Raw genomic sequence first — 16,096 nt, forward strand, 5'->3', positions numbered from 1 at the left:
CTGTAAACATATGGCGATAACGCATTTATACCAGATTTCAATTGGGTTTTATTTTGAAATTCCACATCAGATCCCTCTGAAACTTTTTTTGTGGACTCACCAGGTGGGATACTATAAGTGAGAAGTGAAATGACTCTGTGGAAACTAGGAGTTTTCATTTTACAGCTCTGTAAACATATGGCGATAACGCATTTATACCAGATTTCAATTGGGTTTTATTTTGAAATTCCACATCAGATCCCTCTGAAACTTTTTTTGTGGCCTCACTAGGTGGGATACTTTAAGTGAGAAGTGAAATGAGTCTGTGGAAACTAGGAGTTTTCAATTTACAGCTTTGTCAACATGTGGCGATAATGCTGTAATAACAGATTTCACTTGTGTTTTATTTTGAAATTCCACATCAGATCTATCTGAAACTTTTTTTGTGGCCTCACCAGGTGGGATACTTTAAGTGAGAAGTGAAATGAGTCTGTGGAAACTAGGAGTTTTCAATTTACACCATTGTCAACATGTGACAATAACGATGTAATAACAGATTTCAATTGGGTTTTATTTTGAAATTCCACATCAGATCCTGCTGAAACTTTTTTTGTGGCCTCACCAGGTGGGATACTTTAAGTGAGAAGTGAAATGAGTCTGTGGAAACTAGCAGTTTTCAATTTACACCATTGTCAACATGTGACAATAACAATGTAATAACAGATTTCAATTGGGTTTTATTTTGAAATTCCACATCAGATCCTGCTGAAACTTTTTTTGTGGCCTCACCAGGTGGGATACTATAAGTGAGAAGTGAAATGACTCTGTGGAAACTAGCAGTTTTCATTTTACAGCTCTGTAAACATATGGCGATAACGCATTTATACCAGATTTCAATTGGGTTTTATTTTGAAATTCCACATCAGATCCCTCTGAAACTTTTTTTGTGGCCTCACTAGGTGGGATAATTTAAGTGAGAAGTGAAATGAGTCTGTGGAAACTAGGAGTTTTCAATTTACAGCTCTGTCAACATGTGACGATAATGCTGTAATAACAGATTTCAATTGGGTTTTATTTTGAAATTCCACATCAGATCCTGCTGAAACTTTTTTTGTGGCCTCACCAGGTGGGATACTATAAGTGAGAAGTGAAATGACTCTGTGGAAACTAGCAGTTTTCAATTTACAGCTCTGTGAACATGTGACGATAATGCTGTAATAACAGATTTCACTTGTGTTTTATTTTGAAATTCTACATCAGATCCTGCTGAAACTTTTTTTGTGGCCTCACCAGGTGGGATACTATAAGTGAGAAGTGAAATGACTCTGTGGAAACTAGCAGTTTTCATTTTACAGCTCTGTAAACATATGGCGATAACGCATTTATACCAGATTTCAATTGGGTTTTATTTTGAAATTCCACATCAGATCCCTCTGAAACTTTTTTTGTGGCCTCACCAGGTGGGATAATATAAGTGAGAAGTGAAATGACTCTGTGGAAACTAGGAGTTTTCATTTTACAGCTCTGTAAACATATGGCGATAACGCATTTATACCAGATTTCAATTGGGTTTTATTTTGAAATTCCACATCAGATCCCTCTGAAACTTTTTTTGTGGCCTCACCAGGTGGGATACTATAAGTGAGAAGTGAAATGAGTCTGTGGAAACTAGGAGTTTTCAATTTACAGCTTTGTCAACATGTGACAATAACGATGTAATAACAGATTTCAATTGGGTTTTATTTTGAAATTCCAGATCAGATCTATCTGAAACTTTTTCTGTGGCCTCACCAGGTGGGATACTTTAAGTGAGAAGTGAAATAAGTCTGTGGAAACTAGGAGTTTTCAATTTACAGCTCTGTAAACATATGGCGATAACGCATTTATACCAGATTTCAATTGGGTTTTATTTTGAAATTCCACATCAGATCCCTCTGAAACTTTTTTTGTGGCCTCACCAGGTGGGATAATATAAGTGAGAAGTGAAATGACTCTGTGGAAACTAGCAGTTTTCATTTTACAGCTCTGTAAACATATGGCGATAACGCATTTATACCAGATTTCAATTAGGTTTTATTTTGAAATTCCACATCAGATCCCTCTGAAACTTTTTTTGTGGCCTCACTAGGTGGGATACTTTAAGTGAGAAGTGAAATGAGTCTGTGGAAACTAGGAGTTTTCAATTTACAGCTCTGTCAACATGTGACGATAATGCTGTAACAACAGATTTCAATTGGGTTTTATTTTGAAATTCCACATCAGATCTATCTGAAACTTTTTTTGTGGCATCACCAGGTGGGATACTATAAGTGAGAAGTGAAATGACTCTGTGGAAACTAGGAGTTTTCATTTTACAGCTCTGTAAACATATGGCGATAACGCATTTATACCAGATTTCAATTGGGTTTTATTTTGAAATTCCACATCAGATCCCTCTGAAACTTTTTTTGTGGCCTCACCAGGTGGGATACTATAAGTGAGAAGTGAAATGAGTCTGTGGAAACTAGGAGTTTTCAATTTACACCATTGTCAACATGTGACAATAACGATGTAATAACAGATTTCAATTGGGTTTTATTTTGAAATTCCACATCAGATCCCTCTGAAACTTCTTTTGTGACATCACCAGGTGGGATACTATAAGTGAGAAGTGAAATGACTCTGTGGAAACTAGGAGCTTTCATTTTACAGCTCTGTCAACATGTGAAGATAATGCTGTAATAACAGATTTCACTTGTGTTTTATTTTGAAATTCCACATCAGATCCTGCTGAAACTTTTTTTGTGGCCTCACCAGGTGGGATACTATAAGTGAGAAGTGAAATGAGTTTGTGGAAACTAGGAGTTTTCATTTTACAGCTCTGTAAACATGTGGCGATAACGCTGTAATAACAGATTTTAATTGGGTTTTATTTTGAAATTCCACATCAGATCCCTCTGAAACTTTTTTTGTGGCATCAACAGGTGGGTATCTATTAGTGAGAAGTGAAATTACCCTGTGGAAACTAGCAGTTTTTAATTTACAGCTTTGTCAACATGTGGCGATAATGCTGTAATAACAGATTTCACTTGGGTTTTATTTTGAAATTCCACATCAGATCCTGCTGAAACTTTTTTTGTGGCCTCACCAGGTGGGATACTATAAGTGAGAAGTGAAATGAGTCTGTGGAAACTAGGATTTTTCAATTTACAGCTTTGTCAACATGTGGCGATAATGCTGTCATAACAGATTTCAATTGGGTTTTATGTTGAAATTCCACATCAGATCCCTCTGAAACTTATATTGTGACATCAACAGGTGGGATACTATAAGTGAGAAGTGAAATGAGTCTGTGGAAAGTAGGAGTTTTTTTCCTAAAATTAAGTGAACATTACAGTAAATCCTCTTCAACAAATGATTTTAATTTCGTCTTTAATTGATAATTCACCTGAAACATATAATTAAATATACACATATAAATATATAGTTATATACAGGGAGGAGGGGCTTATGTGTAAATATATACATATGAGTATGACAGTTCTTACTTTTTGCATTTACTCGAATGAAGGTTTTCTTGCAGTTACCGCGATGTATGTAAAAAAGTGGCACACCGTTTTCGAGAGAGGGCTCACTTGACAGCCGTTCGACGAGAGAGGGCTTGCTTGACACCAGTTGTGTGTGTGTGCAAGCGCGTGCCGCGATAGAGAATAGGGGGGGGGGGGGGCAGTGTGGGCGCGCATTCATGTTGTGTGTGTTACGGAGGAAGGAGGGCGGTAATAAAAGAAGGTTTCCCCCAGAATAAATGCTATGGACTCTTTATTAACCCGTTCTGGAGAATCTAAGGATCAGAACAGGGAGGAGGAGGAGGAGGAGGATCGCCTCGGGTCCCCCGCGCTTGAGCACGGTCAAAGGGGAGAAAGGAAAAAAAGTTATCGCGGGAAAGGTTCAACACCACGCTCTGCCATTTAGCTGGAATTTTTTCAAAAACCGCCCAGTTGCGATCAGAGCCCTGGAGTTTGGCCTGAAAAGAGCGATCACCCCAAATATTAATCCAATCCGTGACCTCCCTTCCCTTCCACTGACTGATCTCAGCAGAATCGTCCACCATGGTTGATGTTTACGTTCTCGTTCCCGCCTACTTCAACGCAAAATGATGACGTTTGTTGCGTGTCGATGACGTACAGTTTATTTATTTATTTATTTATTTTATTTATTTGAATTAGGACAATGCATATTAAACAATGTTTCAGCAGCTGCTTTAACATAAATATGCCAGAGTTAGCACAGGAGCTAAATTTCATCTGTTGTCCTAGGACAGGATAAAAATATCAACACTTACATTTACAACACAATGAAATAGCACAATATTAGAGGTAAAAATATTTACAAAGGTTATTACAATAAAAAGCAAGTCTAAAAATTCCAAGACAGTCACAGAAAAACAACAATAACTAATGTTTGCAGGACTGGTTTGTTTTTAACCATCGTTTAAGAGCTGTTTGGAAGTTCGGAATCAAGTCGCCTGGCCGGTCAGACGGCGGTCGCAATTGAAAAGAACGGCTACAATTCGGAATCAGGACGGCAAATCCACGGGGCCTGGGTCGCAATTGAAAAGATCGGATCTGTGTCATTCAGACTGTCATGAAAAGATCGGAATTGGGCCGCTTAGGGGCAAAAAATTCGGAATTGGGTCGTTTCAGCCTGCAGTGTGAACGTAGCCTAAGTGACAAGAATGGCTTGTCCTTTTTTGGAGGACCCAATAGACGAGGAGGCTGCATTAATTCATAGAGAATTATATTTACCTATTTACTTTTGAGAAGACTCGATTTCTTTTTCACTTTTAACTGCTGCCATGTTATTTTAATTCCTGCAGGATTGCATCTACATGAAAATGAAATCAGGGACATTGAATTAGATTAATGTAACAATTATTTTATGGAAACACAATTTGCTAGCACTGCTTACTTTCTTAATCCCATATAAACCTATACCACTTGATCAATACAAGGGTAGTGTTGCAGTGTGTGAGTGTTGAGCGGGGTGCGAGCCACGAGAGACAAGGGGAGGGGCGATTGCAGGTGCAGATGGGGGGGGGGGGGTGAGCACGGAGCAGAGGTGTGTGCGGGGAATATATTGTGTGTTCGGAGGACGGAGCACTTAGTTAAATAAAGAGAAGGTGTCATTCCCAGAATAACTGTTTTGGAGTCATTCTTAATCCGCTCTGGAGGTTGAGGGTTTCCAACAGGAAGTGAACCCCGAAGGAGAATTCCCTTCGGCCCTGAAGGAAATCTCCCCTGCGCTTTTGACCACGGTCGGAAAGACGAGAGAAAAGAAAGGAGAAGTCCTCGCGCAGCGAAAGGTTCAACAGTAGACAAAAGTTCACTTTTAAAAACACAATTGCATGTATTAATATTAAACTGACCAACGTTTGCAAGAGGGGAAGGTTAACAAAAAAGTCCTCTAAACATTACCGACGTTAAAGGCATTTTTCCCCAGACTGGTTCTGTACACTATGCAGCATTTCATGCATTTACACCAGGAATAACACTTCAAAAGTACACCTAAATATCACCATTTTTTATTTCACACCGTACGCTATTTAAAAAGTTATTACAGCCAATATTTTATAACAATGATTTAAATGCAAACTTAGGCATTAACTTGAGCAGCTATGTTTTCCACGCTAACTGTCTCTGTTTTGCAGATGCAGCGGTGTTGCTTTTCTTCTGGAATATGTGCTCATATTCACTGTAACTCTGCAGCAGCACGTCAAGTTCAGCTGGCGAAAAATATGCAGACCTCTTTTTTTCACGGTTGCCATGGTGACTCGTGATATCTGCGCTCCATTGATAATGGCTTCTTATAGTCGCGGTGCTCACGCTCACCTCCGAATCAGTCCACTCAGAATTGATTGACCTAACTCGGATCAGCTTCTCTGAAACAGAAAACTCAGAGTTGTTAATCTCCCGATTGACCAACTCAGAGTTCAAGTTCAACCTCAGAGTTGGTCGAACCTCCTTTCTGAAACAGGCCCCACATCTTTTACCACTCCATGTGCATTGTGCATCCATGCATTTTTACTGAGATAAGCACAGGCAAACGCTCCATGTGGCTATCAGGCTAAAAACATTAGCGGTAGCCCCTCCCTCACGCGGCATGGTGCGTTGTTGGAACTCCAGTTCATAGAAGCTTGGTGGAACTCCAACAACCACCCAGCCTAACTTAGACCACTACTAGATGTTCATGAGAAGATGAAAATTGCAGAAACGACCTCAAAACCACCTGAATTATGCACATTCGCCCAAAACCACTTTTATCCGCAAATTTAGAACCAAAACTGCCCAATATCTGGTAACACTGTGGATGTGTTGAGGTGCATACTCCCCCTAGTGTTGAGGAGTGGGCATCGCGCCGTCACGTTTGCTGAAGCATCTTCGATCGATGTAGTCGGGGTGCTGCTGCTCATGTCTGAGTAAAGGAGTAGCCAATCACAAAAGTGTCTCCGCCTTGTCTGGTTTGATTGACAGATAGACCCATTCTGCTGAAAAAGCTCATTATGAAATAAATACGCCATTGTGAAAAACAGCAACATGAAATAAAAACAAAGCTACTTTGGAAAATATTGATTTTGAAATCCAAGGTTCTGAAAAAAGAAGTAGAATTATAATAATATTCAACATGAATAAAATGAATATTTTAAAATGCTTTTTTAAAATAATGAACAGGTTTTTAACGCAAAATGAAATATATTGAATAATATAATGGCTAATTTAAAATCAGTGTGCAGGTTTTTCACCATTTCATGGTCTTTTTATATATTTATCAGAGATTTATTGGTTGACTGTGTATTTGCATGAGGTCACATTTATTTATTTAATCAAATATTTATTTATTTAATTATGAACAGTATAGGACTCCATACTCGTCCTTTGCTTGTTTTCTTTGTTGAGTCAGTTTCATCAAATGACCGCTAGATGTCACTCTTTCTCCTTATAGTGTGCCTGTTTCAATTTCCCTCTGAGCAAAAACTAAAAAAACTCCTGCAGTTCTACAGTCTTTCCATCCATGGTCATCAGGTATCCCTAACCTGAGTCTTTCATTAGTAACTTTATGATTTTGTTTTTTGTCTAACACACCTGCATTCACAGTAGAACATTCAGGGGAAGAGCATTTAATGACCAAAATTGGTCAAAACTGGATCAAAAAGCAAATGAACATATTGTCAGATAACAAACATAAACTAAAGATCAAACTGAGGGTTAGATAAGACAGGAACGGTGCTCTGTGTCAAGCTTTGTTTTTTTTTTTTTTCAGTTCAGCTGTGTGTTTGGTTAACATCTGTGTTCAGACCAGGATTGTTGTGAGCAATGGACAAAAGATGGACTAAGCTAACAATTGTGTGAAGGCGCAGTGTGAGTAGACCCTTAACATTGGAGAAACCACAAACATGCATTCACTACTGGGCGGTCCTGCCCGTCACCTCCTGTTCACACATGACTTCCAGACAATGCTGAGGACTCACTTTGGTGTTTGACAGCCTCTATGGCTGCTGTTCACACTTTACCCCATAGAGTCTCTTGAAAACACACATTCCAAAGAAGGTGCCGGGTCAGTGCTGACTAAAGGACATGTGGGGTTGCTCAGCCTGGAATGTCAACTCTGAGCAGACTACTGGTTCTGACAGCATCAATTTGTTGTTTCCAAGGAAACGTAGAAACAAAGCTCCTTGATACTCTCAGGACTTTATTTTTACTCCGTCTTTTTTGTTGTTTTGTTATAACCAGAAAACTAATAGTAGTTGTTAAAATATGTGTTCATTCATTTTTTTCATTCATCTTCTTCCATTTGTCCCTTTCAGGGTCACGGGGCTGCCAGAGCCTATCCTGGTCACTTATGGGCGAAGGCAGGGGACACCCTGGACAGGTCGCCAGGCCAGCGCAGGGTCACACATATCAAACACACATGCACACTCACATTCACACCTAAGGACAATTTGGAGTGACCAATTATCCTATGAAGCATGTTTTTGGACAGTCGAAGCCCCCATTGATCTTCTGTTGCAGGTCCCCCAGCCAGGACTTGAACTGGGGGCCTTCTTGCTGTGAGGCAAGAGCGCTAACCACTGCGCCACCGTGCAGCTGCTAACTCTTAAACTGTTAAAATATATGAATACGGAAAAAGACACTCCAAGTGTTTGATTGTTTCTGTGGGTAGAGAAAGACACAAACAGAATTTCAACGAGAAACTTGAAGATGCATCATTAGCTGCACCCAGCTATGACATATTTGGTGTGTTAGCACATAGCTAAGAATTTGTAGGAATCCCTTGAGTTCAGAGACGTCATTAGTGTTTTGTTTTAATAAATGGGTCTTATGAGCAAATGTTGAAATGTGTCTTTGTGTTTTGATGTACTTTATATATGTTTTAAAGCTTTTCAAACAGTAAATAACAAAGTTGATCTTGTTGGCGGTCATGTTGCAGTGTTAGGATGGGCAACCTCTAATCGGAAGTTTGGAGATTCTATTCCTGCCTTGCCCGCTGTGAAGAATAGTTAGAAACTGCCTTTAACTTTTATTACACTAATGGTTTAAACTTAATTCACTGAGCATGTATTGTCATCTCAAAATTATATTACATTTGAAGAAAGCACAGCCAAACTATTGTTCTAACAGTTTCTTCCCATACTCCCTCTTTTCTGTGCATGTTTTCTGCTGAGCAGGCCTCAGACTTATCTTCACTTTAGCCTTGGAGCTTCTCTCCAGCAGTAACCTGTGGGCGTGATTTTCACACGAGGTCCATCGGACGATCTTCTGAATATGCAAATGCAGGGTTTTTATACCAAAGCCCATCCCTGAACTCTTTGGTTCGGACTTTGAATGTACCATGTTCATGTCTGTCCCCTTCGTGTTTGGACGAAGTAAAACCTCCACAAAAGCTAAGTTTTGTCTCTGAGTCGTTATTCATTATTTCTGTGTGTAAGAAACTGACGGGGTTACGAACTAAAATTTAATACAGTCCTTTCTAGAAAATCCAGTTTCTTCACACCCGCCCATATGTCCATAGTGTCCTTGGGCAAGACAGTGATCTCCACCTTGCCTCTTGTGGCCCAAGGTATTCAGTGTGTGAATGTGTGTGTGAATGGGACTGTGCCTGTTTAGCACATGAAGCCTTCGAGGAAGGAAGTAAAGTGCTATATGAGTATATATTGTCCTTTTTTTCCTCTTGACTGATCATATTTACTACTTTAAACATCATCATCATTTTCAGCTCCTCCAATAAATGAAACAAGCCTCGATTCTGGAGTCAGATCTGTTCAGTAAATGCCGTTACCTGTGTGTTTGGGCAACCTTTTACGACAAGATGATCCACAGAACGATGGCAGATTTTGAAGCAGCAACACTCCACAAAAACCACAACTTCAGTAGGAGAAGGAATTCCAAAGACTTTGTGTGATTCATGGTGAGGCGCTGAAATGGAAAAAAAGACAGAACATTTAAAAAATGTTACTCTTATGATCCACAAAATCCAAATATCTAAACTTACAGAGTAGAAAGGCAAGAGTATAACGGAGGACTTTGAAGTACTCGCAGCTCTTTTTCATTCATGGAAAACATCATTCACACCTGTCTGAAGACATTGAACATTTCTACCAGTAAAAGCTTGAATGAAATGATGCAAAATCATTTGGCAGGAGGACACAAGCTTGTTTATTGGCGACATCTTCTTGGAAACTGATCTGAAATCGAATTGAATTATTATTGAATTATTAGCTATGGCACGACTTGGCAGCAACTCTGGGTTTTTTTCTGGGAAGTGCAGTAATCAATAACCACAAGTCAAGAAAAATGAAGCGGCTAAAGGCAAAAATTCCTTGAATGAATGAAACTAAGTGATTGCTCCCGTGGGAATGTGAAGAATAGAAATGCTGAGTGGGTGCAACTGAAAAACGACTTGGGGTGTGTGGTGAGTGCATTCATGTTTCAGCTGCCACTGAATTAATTGAGAAGTTGAAGGTTTTAGAAAGAAATTCAATGAACTTCATCTGCACCGCTTCATTTGGAGTTTCTCAATGAGGTACATTTTTGGTGCCGATCGATCGTTTGTTGAGGACACTCAGACTTTAACAGAGTCTGTGGTCAGGACACCAACTGCAGAGTCTTGTAAAGAGATCAGAACCAGACCGGTGCCATCATTTAGATCTGCATCCAGTTCTAAACCTAATCCAAAGTCTTGTATTTTTGTTTAACTTTGCAGTCTCTGTTCAAACGAGACTGCAGTCATGACAGATTTTTCTCTTGACTTGCATTTCTAAACCTCTCCCTGATGGAACAGAACCTAATGCTTTGTCTCAGTCTGTGATTTTGTCAGAGAGACAAATTTCATGGATGTGAAATAATAATGTGCCGTTGCAGGTGGGATGTAGAGAAATGTTCAGAAATGTTGCTGATTTTAAGTACATATGTACAAGGTGGACGTTGCTTTATAATGTTTAGTGGGATCCTTCAACCAGGGTTGGTTTCAATTCATCCACACAATTATGCTGCCTTTCAAACTGGCTGTGTCGACTCACGTTCAAGCCACCACTTTCAATGAAAAGTCTATGCAAACGCGCAGAATTTTGGGCTTCCACGTCCAGGACGCATGTGATCGCGCGGTTGCTATGCAAAGTTTTTGCCTAGCCTATTTTCTTTCTTTCCATCAGCGTGTGTTTTGAACCAATGCTGTTCTCTTGAACATAACATCATTCTCCCTGTTCTGAAGCATTAAGGTGTTTTTTTCATCACTTCCTAGTTCCCCAAGTTCAACAGCAAAGTTCCATAGAACCAGAGATACTGCACAATATCTGGTTTTTGAGGCTCCTGAGGATTTCTTCTTGTCTTACCAGGTAATGAAACTCAAAGTCCTGAACATTTTTTTCAGAGTTTCGGTCACTTAAGTCAGTGTTTTTCAACCTTTTTTGAGCCACGGCACACTTTAACCTTGACAAAAATCCCGCGGCACACCAGCATCCCAAAAAAAAAAAAAAAAAACTCATAGTCTGTTTTGATCTACACCCCCCCCCCCCCCCCCCGGCAATCTGACGCGCATTTTTGTGATAATTGTGGCAGAAAAAGCAGGAAGTTGCAGATGTTTTTTCTAAAAGATGTAATAAAAGTTAAGTTACATACAAACTGTATGTCCGTTGTGGTTTCAATCCGTGTAACAAGGACGACTCATGTACGCTGAGGCGCTATCCCAATGCATCATGGGAGATGTAGTGTGAATACGGCCAGAAAACGGCAGAAAGACTTGCGTCTCTGAGCTTCATGGTTTTGTTCACTTGTTCCACGGTCTGATACCAGATTCTGTGGAAAGCTCCACCGCTAAAGACGAGCTTTAGCTGGTGTTTTTGTGGGAAATGAGTGAGTTATGAGCTAAATTGGAACAAGGAAGTGGAGACTTTAACCACTTCTGATTGGTCAGACTGAGGACATGTGATTAAGCCTTCAAGAATGATTGGTGGAGTCGTGGAGACAGTAAAAGCTGCGGGACTTTTCAGAAAACAGTTATAGCTGCAGCTAAATCGCGCTGCCGTCATTCTTATCAAAATGTCTTTAATAGAATCAATTAAAACAAAGAAAAAAGTATTTTATGATCTTTTATATTCCTAACTACTCAGTGTTTTATCAGGACCTGTTTGGATGAACAAAAAGCTGATTTCCTGGAGATGGTTAATGTTTTTAGATCAGTTAATGAGGGCAATTTTCCACGGCACACTTGACCATCTTCCACGGCACACTAGTGTGCCGCGGCACACTGGTTGAAAAATACTGACTTAAGTAATACAAGACCTAAGTAGTAAAACAGCATCTTAAATGTGGGAGAGCCACTCAGGAAATTGGGCAGAGGTGTCCCACTCCAATCCTCAGAGCCACTGCTGCTTGTTTCCCAGTTGTCTTTGCACTTCTTTCGGTCGATCACTTGAATCAGGTTTGTTCTAAAAGGCTGTGAGGGAGCAGAGTGGCCAAGAAGGACACCCATGCTTAGGGCCTCTCCTCATCCCAGATAAACTCAAAATGTATGATTCCGATGTTAAAACCTGATTTTAGAGGCCCAAGTGTGTAATGTACACCCATCACTAATGTCAACATATGTGTAACAGACTTTCTACGTATATAACATCAATGTCTAACTTTTATATCCCGTGCATGCCACACAGATCACATTTAAATTACGTAATTGACGCACAAATCACCAATAAATTCCATATAACCCTTGTGCTATCCTAGACACTTTAACATAGGGAGTGGGGTCATCTTCACTGGTGTCCATGGATTACATGAAATCTTTCCACCTTTATCCACCTCTGTCATGGTAGGAATAACACGTCAATGTGAGGGTGGGGTCATCTAAGATAGCAGGGTTAGACTGCAAAAATCACACACTGTCTGTGATACATTTGTGAAAATGTCATGTCAAGACCACAACTTTTCTCACTTTTTCCACGTCTGTACAGTGGTGGACAAAATTGTTGGTACCCCTCAGTTAAAAAAAGAAAGTCCACAATGCTCACTGAAATGACTTGAAACGTTCTAAAGTAACAATAAATTTAAAATTTATTGAAAATTAAATAATCAAAATCAGCCATTATTTTTGAGTTGTTGATTAACAGAATTATTTAAAAAACAAACTAATGAAATAGGGCTGGACAAAAATGATGGGACCCATAACTTAATATTTTGTTGCACAACCTTTTGAGGCAATCACTGCAATTAAACGGTTTCTGTATTTGTCAATGAGCCTTCTTCACCTGTCCACAGGTATTTTGGCCCACTCCTCATGAGCAAACTGCTCCAGTTGTCTCAGGTTTGACGGCTGTCTTCTCCAAATGACATGTTTCAGCTCCTTCCACTGATGTTCAATGGGATTCAGATCTGGACTCATAGAAGGCCACTTCAGAATAGTCCAACGCTTTTCTCTGAGCCATTCTTGGGGTTTTTTGGCTGTGTGTTTTGGATCGTTGTCCTGTTGGAAGACCCATGACCTGCGACTGAGACCAAGCTTTCTGACACTAGGCAGCACATTTCTATCCAGAATGCCTTGATAATCTTGAGATTTCATTTGACCTTGCACAACTTCAAGACAGCCTGTTCCAGATTCAGCAAAGCAGCCCAAAAACAAAACGGAGCTTCCTCCATGTTTGACAGTAGGGACAGTGTTCTTTTCGTTGGATGCTTCATTTTTCAGTCTATGGACATAGAGCTGCTGTGCCTTACCAAAAAGCTCCAGTTTTGTCCAAAGGACATTTTCCCAAAAGCTTTGTGGCTTGTCAACATGCATTGTTGCAAATTCCAGTCTGTCTTTTTTATGATTTCCTTTCAACAGTGGTGTCCTCCTTGGTCGTCTCCCATGAAGTCCACTCTGGCTCAAACAACGAATGGTGCGATCTGACACTGATGTAACCTGATCTAGGAGTTCACCTTTAATGTCTTTGGAGGTTGTTCTGGGCTCTTTGGATACAGTTCCAACTATCTGTCTCCTCATTTTGTCATCAATTTTCCTCTTCCGGCCACGTCCAGGGAGGTTGGCTACTGTCCCGTGGGTCTTAAACTTCTGAATAATATGTGCCACTGTGGTCACAGGAACTTCAAGCTGCTTAGAGATGGTTTTATAGCCTTTACTTTTACCATGTTTGTCTACAATTTTGTTTCTGATGTCCTGGGACAATTCTCTCCTTGGCTTTCTGTTGTCCATGTTCAGTGTGGTTCACACCTTTTCACCAAACAACAACGTGACTATTTGTCTCCCTTTAAATAGTCAGACTGATTGATTATGGGTTTGAAAACAGCTGTGATGTCAATTAAAGGACATACCTGAGTTCATCATGACCCCCTGGGCTTTTATGGAGATACCATCTTTTTTTTTCCAGCCCTATTTCATTAGTTTGTTTTTTTAAATAATTCTGTTAATCAACAACTCAAAAGTAATGGCTGATTTGGATTATTTACTTTTCAATAGATTTTAATTTATTTTTAATTTTGAACGTTTCAAGTCATTTCAGTGAGCATTGTGGACTTTCTTTCTTTAACTGAGGGGTACCAACAATTTTTTCCACCACTGTACACGTATGACCAATTTTCATCTGTGCAATATGCGCAAAATGTATGTAGTGGCTGAGTGACACGGCCTCAAAGAGAATCTGTGTGAACCATGGCTGGTGTCCTTCGTGAGAACCCGATACTTTGAGTGGAAAATCTAAAAAAGAATTTGAAAAGGATATCAAAATAAAAGTTTTTAATTATTGTTCTGGAATTATACTGCAAAACCGAAGCCCTAAAAACAAATGAAGAATTGATATTTAAAAGTAGAGGATAAAAATACCAATACATTCTTGGACTTTGAGTCTTTCAAAGGACCTTAGAAAATAATTACAAAAGCTGAGCTTTGTGCTATGAAGGTATTTCCATCCATTTTCCGACCGTTTGGGGATCACAGGGTGGCTAAAACCTACCCAGCTACTCTTTTTGGCAAAAGTGCGTACATCCATGACAGCTCTCCAGTCCATTGTGGACCACACAAAGACAAAGAACCACTCACATGCTCATTCACACCTAAGGGACAATTTGAAGTCACCAAAACATGCTATGAATCATGCTTTGGAGAGCCCAGAGACAACCCACACATGCAAACTCCACATTGAAAGGATCCAGCTTGAAATCCAACCAGGGCCTTCTCGCAATGAAGTGAGTGCTAACCAGGAACAGGGACTTATCCAAGAAAGTAATCTGTAAAGCCGTCCAAAATGAATATGGTCAAAGGCAAAGGCTTAATCAGGGTCAGTGAAAAGAGTCTGAAACAAGGACTTGACTTGTAAAGATGACGCTTACTACCACAAACATATAGACTGTGAGTAAGCATTAACCCTTGTGCTATCCTAGGCACTTTAACATTGGGAGTTGGGTCATCTAGACCCACTAGACAGTGCGCTGAACCTTTTTTCTTCAATGGTTTGTGATCTTCACTGTTGTCCATGGATTACATGAAATCTTTCCACCTTTATCATGGTAGGGAGAACACGTCAATGTAAGGGTGGGGTCATCTAAGATAGCACAAGGGTTACACAGCGCAGAACACTGGTGAACCGTGTGAGTTCCATCAGGAAACTAAAACAAAAAAAATGTGAGGTCAGAAAAATCTAACAAAGAAATTGAATTTGAAAGCTGAGAGTTATCGGCTAATCAGTGAAAATATTTTGAGTAGTAGGAGGAGGTGATGAAGTAAAGCGGCCCCAGAAAAGAGTCTTGGGGCTCAGTTCAAAAACCAGAGAAACCTATGCTTTATTTATTAAATATATTATCTGAAGATGTAGTTTGAAAAAACCAAGAGATGTGAATAAAAGATTTTTTAAATAACTTTAAAAAAATATATATATAGTTTTTTTAAGTTTGGTGAACATGGTGGGTTTTCTTTCATCGACAAACGAGCATCAACAATGTGAAACTACCCATGTGCGACTGTCTGTGTGTGCAGGTATGTGCTCATGCAGGTGCAAGCTCGTGTGGGGTGGTGCAAGTGTGCACTCCCACGTGTCTGCAGATGTGTGTTGTGCAGATGTGCGTTTATGTGAGTATGACAATGTGCACTCGCACATGTATGTTTGCAGGTGTGCATTTGCATGCATGCGTGCAGGTGTGCTCTAGTCTGTCATGCTTAGAAGGTAGTTGTGTCGTGTGTGTGTACTGGAAGGTTTTAATAAAATGATGTTCTTCCACAAAACCACCAGGGTGCAGCGCTGCCTCACTCCAGAATTTCTGAACTGCGCCTCTGGTGCAGAATTCTTGATGAAGTTTGTTGATGGTCATTTGATGTTCTCGGTAGGGGCGGTTTGCGTCAATACAGCACACATGCAGACACGTAAAGAGAAGCGCTTAAAGGTGTGGAATCTATCCAGATGCGTTGGATGGAAATTAACAGACATCTGCAGTGATGAACCCCCCCCTCAGGTAAAACTGACTTGGATGGGACCCATTTGTCAGGGTTTGCAGCAGATGGAGGCTGTCAAAAAAAAAAAAAGACGAAACAGAAACACTCCTTCCTCCTCCCCACTTTCTTTTGCCCAGCTTCTGCTGGTACAAACCAGACGGGCACAGGTAGA

General features: G+C 40.0%; 1 long non-coding RNA gene across 1 annotated transcript in view; it reads right to left on the reverse strand.

The window, feature by feature from the left end:
• Positions 1-11,174, reverse strand: part of LOC111948243 — a 46,232-nt gene extending 35,058 nt beyond the window's left edge. Inside the window, exons 1-2 of the long non-coding RNA XR_002874196.1 lie at positions 11,130-11,174; positions 9,292-9,428 (exon numbers count right to left, since the gene is read on the reverse strand). This is a non-coding gene — a long non-coding RNA (uncharacterized LOC111948243). The remainder of the gene's footprint in view (positions 1-9,291; positions 9,429-11,129) is intronic.
• Positions 11,175-16,096: the final 4,922 nt, after the last annotated feature.

Source organism: Oryzias latipes, chromosome 11 (assembly GCF_002234675.1).
Source record: "Oryzias latipes chromosome 11, ASM223467v1".
Lineage (NCBI taxonomy): Eukaryota > Metazoa > Chordata > Actinopteri > Beloniformes > Adrianichthyidae > Oryzias > Oryzias latipes.